This window comes from Amphiprion ocellaris, chromosome 1 (assembly GCF_022539595.1).
Source record: "Amphiprion ocellaris isolate individual 3 ecotype Okinawa chromosome 1, ASM2253959v1, whole genome shotgun sequence".
Lineage (NCBI taxonomy): Eukaryota > Metazoa > Chordata > Actinopteri > Pomacentridae > Amphiprion > Amphiprion ocellaris.
In genome coordinates this window covers 32,714,655-32,721,646 of record NC_072766.1, presented here as the reverse complement: position 1 = coordinate 32,721,646, position 6,992 = coordinate 32,714,655, and the positions used below count along the sequence as shown (strand labels likewise).

The 6,992-nt window shown below is 40.8% G+C and overlaps 1 pseudogene; it reads left to right on the top strand.

Moving 5' to 3' along the window:
- The first annotated feature begins 30 nt into the window (after window positions 1–30).
- LOC111581061 (nicotinamide riboside kinase 2-like) lies at window positions 31–719 on the top strand (annotated as a pseudogene).
- The last annotated feature ends 6,273 nt before the right edge of the window (window positions 720–6,992 follow it).

The window sequence follows — 6,992 nt, the reverse complement described above, 5'->3', positions numbered from 1 at the left end:
CCTTTTTCCAAGCTTTGACCAATCCGAGACATGAAATACATCAACGGCATCGGCAGCATAACCAATGGAGGGAAAACCACTCTCACCAACTGCCTGGTCAAGAACCTGCAACCAACTGCTGCGTGGTCCATCAGGATGACTTAAATCTGTGGATGTTCTCAGTCATCCAGGTCCTGATAAGTCTCAAGCAAGCATAAGTTATGGCAACTGGACTAACCTCGTGTGAGTCGGTCTCACACGAGGTTAGTCCAGTTGCCATAACTTATGCTTGCTTGAGAATCAGGATGACTTCTTCAAGCCCCAAGAATGAGATTGAAGTTGGTGAAGATGGCTTTAAGCAGTACGATGTCATCACTGTTCTGGACATGGACGCCATGATGAGTACGATCTATGCGTGGCTGGAGGAACCCAGTGAAGTTTGAGAAGTCTGGTGGCGTTAATAACACCCTTGACACAGAGATCGTCCCGAAGTCTGACCACAAGGAGGAGGAGGAGACTCATATCCTCATTGTGGAGGGCTTCCTGCTTTACACCTACAGGCCTTTGATCGACATGCTAAACCAACGTTACTTTATTTCCATCCCATATGAAGAACGCAAAACGCAAAAAGAGGAGGTGCTCTAGGAACTACACAGTGCCAAACCCCCCACGGCCTGTTTGATGGCCACATCTGGCCCATGTACCTGCAACATAAGAACATCATGGAGACCAACATGTAAGAAACATGAGAATAGAGAGACCCCAACCAGCAGGTCAGTTTTTCATCCCCAATCATCTCCTGAAGTCGATATAGTAAGGGACATCAGTATATGGTTGGGAATTTACCAGAGGATGCTTATAATCATGCTGATGTGGCCATAGACTCTACACTATTTTAGTGACTCAATAAATGCCAAAGTTGTTTTTTATAATGCTTTTTTAGTTTTAATTAACATTTATTTAATAGCCTATATGTAATCAAAAAAAGGCCTTTGCCTATCTAAAGAAAAACTCATTCAGAATTCTGATATGTTAACAGTACTAAATAAATAAATCAATAAATTCATGCATACACCCATAAATATGTCTGCAATGCCGTTGTGGTGTCTAGATTCCAAACAGCGCACTCTGAAATTTTGGAAAGAGGTAGTACACATGGAGGCAGATATATATTTATTTTATACAACAACATTAAATGAAAATAAAAGGTAAACACACAATCACACAAAAGTAAATTAGCTCTATGACTCCTGACAGAGACACAGAGACAGACACTAACGTGCATAAGTAGATGTAGCACTGATATATCCGATAAACTGTACATATTTCACTTTTTTTATCTTGGTTAAATATATTTTATTTTTAACATTTCAAGCTACTATACTCCTGTCTGAAGTGAGCACCACCTCCTTACTGAATTGTCTTCCTTCTTTCGTCAACTTTTTCCAGCCCTCCTCAAAATTCATCCACTTCACTGAAATTGTAGACATACAACATTATCACTGCAGGGTTCACAGAAATACTGGTAACACTAAGAAAGAGGACATTCACTAACGCTGGTGCGCCTTATTAAGGTGAAAACTACTTCTCTTACTGAATAGTTAAAAACATTTTAGAACATTATGTAAATTTTATTTAAAAAAATAATAATTTACCCTTAGTTTTAATGCCAGTCCACTAAAGTAGACCTGCTCAGCCTCCTGTAAATTAAGATTAACTATGACGGAAATGTACTTTCACTGTTTAACCTTTTGCACAGCAGACATCTGGACTCGTCACAGGTGGAATAACTGATGAATGAGGTCCATAAAGGTTCTGTGCCATAAGAACCTTTATTCACCTCACAAACAACAGCAGCAGCTCTAAGAGGTATCCAGCATGAATACACCTCTGATTTAAAATGGGACCAGTTCAGATACCTGTAACTTTATTAACATCATTAAACCTGCAAAACTATTAGCATTAAACATTCACACTGAAGGTTGTTGCTACTTAATGTAGTTGACTGACAGATCATTCCATGCGTCTATTATCTGATGAAGGATTAATTAATATGCTGTTTGGAGTTAATTATCATTATGTCTGTTCTCTGAGTCGGCCACTCCAGAACATTCACTTAGTTGTCTTTAAACCATTTCTGTGTAGCTTTGGCTGCTGCATGCTTTTGGCCACTGTCATGCTGGAAATAAATCTTCTCCCAAGTTGCCGTTCTTTTGCTGTCTGCATCAGGTTGTCTTTCAGGATTTTCTTATATTTCCCAAAATTCATATTATCCTCTACTTTTACAAGCCCTCGAGAGCCTGCTGCCCAGAAACATCCCCACATCGTGATGCTGCCACCACCATGCTTTAGGGTGACAATTAAGTGTTTGTGATGATGTGCAGTGTTTGGTGTCCTGATTCCACAAAAGAGGAGCTGATAACTGAAGGATCTGCCTGCCATTCTGCTTCTGGAAACTGTGGAAACCACAAGTAACTCTGCAGTCTAAGAGTGGATTTCTCTGTGAGGATGATATGGTACAATAAGGTCTTTAAGATAAGATGGAGCTTGGTCATTAAGAGTTTTATATGTTATTAGCAGGATTTTAAATTCCATCCTGGATTTTGCAGGGAGCCAATGAAGAGAAGATAATATGGGAGACATATGATCTCTGTTACAGGTTCCTGTCAGAACTCTGGCTGCAGCATTTTGTATCAGCTGGAGGTTTTTTAAGAGAATTATTGGGACATCCTGATAATAAAGAATAACAATAATCCAGCCTAGAAGTTACAAATGCATAACCATCCTACAGATGAGTATTATATGTAAACTAATGTAAAGGACATATTCTGGTCAAAAATAACTCTAATAGAATAGGAGGCCAAGGCTATTGGCCATAGTACAGCACATGTACATGCTCCAAAGACAAGTCTTTTTGCTTGTCTGTTTCATAAGAAAAACAACATAGCGGTATATTGTGTGTGTCTGCAACTAAGACTCAGAATACACAGTAAAGCTGCAGATTGCGTCTATTCAAAAATCCCACATTGCAAACCCTCTAGATAATATTCCATCTGATGTCATCAGTCTTACAAATACAGGTTCAAGTTTCGTTCCCAACACTTTACTAACACTAAGTGGTAATGTAATTTTTTTTTCCAACAATGTTGAAACAATGTTAGGCCGATGCTAATAGCGGTGCTAGCCCTCAGTCATATAACAGCAATGAAGACACTGAGGAGCCTTCCCTCTTCTCCATGGTCAGGCTGATTGAATGTTCGGAACAAGACTCGCACCTCCATGGGTACTCTTCAGTCCACAATTGATTAATTTGTCTCTCGCCTCATGGATGTTGAATCTTCACTTCAAGATATTGCAGGGCCACTGAGCTCAAGTCTAAATAAGAGGCACTGAGCAAAACCAACATGATGCTTGTGTGCAAAACTGAAGACTTGGAGTCGAGAAGCAGACGACAAAATCTGAGGGTTTTGGGAATCCCGGAAAACACAGAGGGACCTCAGGCAACTTCATTTATGTTGGACTTTTTGCTGAGCTGCTGGGCATAGACAACTCCGGAGCCTCTCCATTGCTAGACATAGCCCACTGCTTGCTAGCCACCAAGCCCAAACCAGGAGCCCCTTCGCGCCGATGATCGTCACGGTCCATCACTTTCAGGCTAAACAGCAGATCCTCCGACTTGCAAAGGAGAGAGAGCGCCGCTGATCTTCCGCGGCCATCAGGTACGCATCTTCCTGGATTTCACTGTGGGCGTCACTAAACAGAGGGCTGCATTCACCAGTGTCAAGCAGAAACTCCGAGCTGCTGAGGTCAGATGTGGCCTCTTGTTTCCTGCACAGCTTCATTTCACATTTACCAATAAGAAGCACATCTTCAACACTCCAGAGGCCACTGAAAAAATACTACGAGGAAAAGACTGCCCCATCCCAGCCACCGGAGACAGGACCTGCCCCTAATGGTTATGTTTTTTCTATGTCTCCGTATCTTTCCACTCAGGGTCCATGTCAGCCAGGTAGAAATCCGTGGACTTAATGTTTGGGACTGAGACTTCTGCTTCAGGGTGAGGTACATCTTTAAACATTGCAGGTTTTGCAAATTGAACAGTTTGACAAACTGGCTCCACAAACTGTTTGTTATGCTGTATGATGTTCGGGATTCTGGCGGCTGTATTTGTTACACGGCAGCCAATATTTGTACTTAAACTGTTATGTAGTGGGCCATGGTTTGTTTTTCTTTTTTCTTTCTTTTTTAAAATAAGCCTGACAATTTGAACTGCTTGATAACTTGTCATTCCAAACTGTTTGAGGTGCCACCATGGGGGCCTGTCAGGACATTGTCTCTCTTCTTTGTTTGTATTTTTACAGTTAAATTCCATGTGTTAAATTATTCCTCCAATTGTAGTTTTGCACATGTATGCATCTGGAGTACTGGTTTAGTGCACAGATTAGATGTACAGTTGTGGCTTAGCACTTTGGTGCTTCGTTTGGGGAAGTACTGGGGGGTTGGGGCAGGTTTTATTATTATTATTTGGTTTTTATCTCCCACACATGTTTTTCCAGTTTGACGTTGGGGGTTAAACATATTTCTGTGACTATCTCAGGCATGCATTTGTCTATTTGGAATTTGCTTGATTATGGTTGATAACTCAACAATGAAACTCTGCTCATGGAATGTACACGGGATCCAAAGCCCCGTCAAATGGAATAAAGTTCTTAATTTGTTAAAGAGAGAAAAGGTACAAATAGCTTTCATCAAGGAGTCTCATCTGAGTAATGAAGAGCACCAATAAATAAAGAGAGGTTGGGTTGGCCAGATATTTTATTCCTCCTTTACATCGAGGAGCAGAGGGGGTGCAATTCTGATCAATAAAGCCTTCCTTCTTATTGAAGTGAAGGTCAAGAGTGACAAACTTGGATGTTATGTAATGATCTTAAATGTCTATGTTCCACCAATATGTCCTCCTGACTTCCACACCAAAGTATTCTCCCTGTTTTTCGGATTGGATTGTTGAATCCTCGGTAGTTGCGGGCGATTTTATTTGCTGTCTTGACCCCCGTCTAGATAAATCACATACTGGGTCGAGATCTAGTGTCGGTACTAGTCAGACTCTTTTAGGCCACTGTAGAGACTTAGATCTCATGGATACCTGGAGGGCCCTCCACCCTACAAACAATATTCATTCAATCTTAAGGTCCACAAATCCTCCTCAAGGATTGATTATTTTTTCACACCTAGTCATGCCCTTCAAAAAGTGATGTCATGCTCAATTGATATATTTTGTTTTCTCAGATCATTCCCCATTGTTTTTGGTTATGTCCTGTAAAGAGCAGCGTCCTCCGCCACAGCAGTGATTTAAAAACTATCTTCTTTTAAACCCAGATTTCATACAATATTTTACAGCGCAGTTCAAGCTCTTTTTGGCTGAGAATAATACCCCAAAAGCCTCTCCTAATGTGCTCTGGGAGACAGCTAAAGCTGTGTCGAGGGGCTTTACAATATCTTTTTCTGCACATCTCAAACATAAGAATGAGTCAGAACAGCAGAATTTAGAACAACAATTAAAGAAGCTTCAGAGAGAATTTGATATTAACCCTTCCAATGACTTGAGATCCTAAATCAATACCACAACAGCAGCTCTGGATACACTCATGTCATCAGAGGCTCAGAAATCTCTATTTCTTGCTAAACACAGAATGTATGAGTTTGGGAATAAGTCCAGTAAATACTTGGCAAATTTAGTTAAGACTAGGTCTGACTCACAGACTATTTCAGCCATAAAACATGAAGCAGGTAAAATAGTCCATTATGGTAAGGATATCAACAGATGCTTCCAGGTGTTTTATGAATCTCTATATAAATCTGAAACTGAGCGTCAGTCTGAGGCCCTGACGCAAAACTTTCAGTCAGCCATCCATTTACCTCAGGCTTCTCAGACCCAGAAAAACCTGTTAAACAGTCCCATCTAATGAGAAGAAGTCATTGCTGTTATTAATAAACTGCAAAATAAGAAGGTCCCATGGTCTGACTCCTGAGTTTTTAAAATCTTTTCAGAGCCTGCTAGTTGATCCTCTGCTTAAAATGTTGTCCCTCTTGTTTAATTCTGGCCACTTCCCCAATACTATGATGGATACCAATATTTCACTGATTCTGAAGAAGAGCCGACCATTAGAGGATTGCTCCTCATACACACCAATTGCTTTGCTTGGTGTAGATAGAAAACGTATCGCAAATATTTTAGCTAGAAGATTAGAGCATGTCCTTCCAAACCTTATTTAGATGGGCCAGACCAGTTTTATTTTAGGACGTAATTAATGTAATAATATTAGGAGACTGCTGAATATTATTCAGTGTGGCACAAATTTGAAAGCTAAAGCTGTCGTAGTCTCTCTCGACGCCAAGAAGGCTTTCGACAGAGTCGAGTGGCCGTATTTGCTGAGGGTCCTCTCTAAATTTAATTTAGGAGAGAGATTCATCAAATTGATTTTTCTCTTATATGATTGCACTTGTGCATCCATCATTTCAAATGGCTGGAAATCTTCCACATTTTCAGTTGTTCGTGGCACTCGCCAAGGCTGCCCAATCTCTCCTCTCCTGTTTGCACTTACCATGGAGCCCTTGGCGGAGGTGATAAGGAGTGATCCTCAGGTGGCTGGCATTACTATAGGTTCCCAAAAGCACACCATTTGGCTTTATGCGAATGACGTGTTGCTCTTTCTAAGTAACCCTGAAGTCTCTACTGTCAGAATTGTTGAAATTATTAAAACTTTCGGTCAGTTTTCGGGCTACAAGATTAATTATTTGAAGTCAGAGACTATGCCCCTAACCCTTCATTCCCCCTGGACCTCTTCTGTGCTGCCTTCTGGGTTTGTCTGTCTTGGTATACATATAAGTCCCTCCCTCACTGGTATTTATAAAGCATATTTTATACCTTTAATGTGTAAAGAGGATCTGGCACGCTGGACCAGTCTTCCATTATCTCTTATAGGTAGGGAAAATCTGAACATACTTCCTCGTCT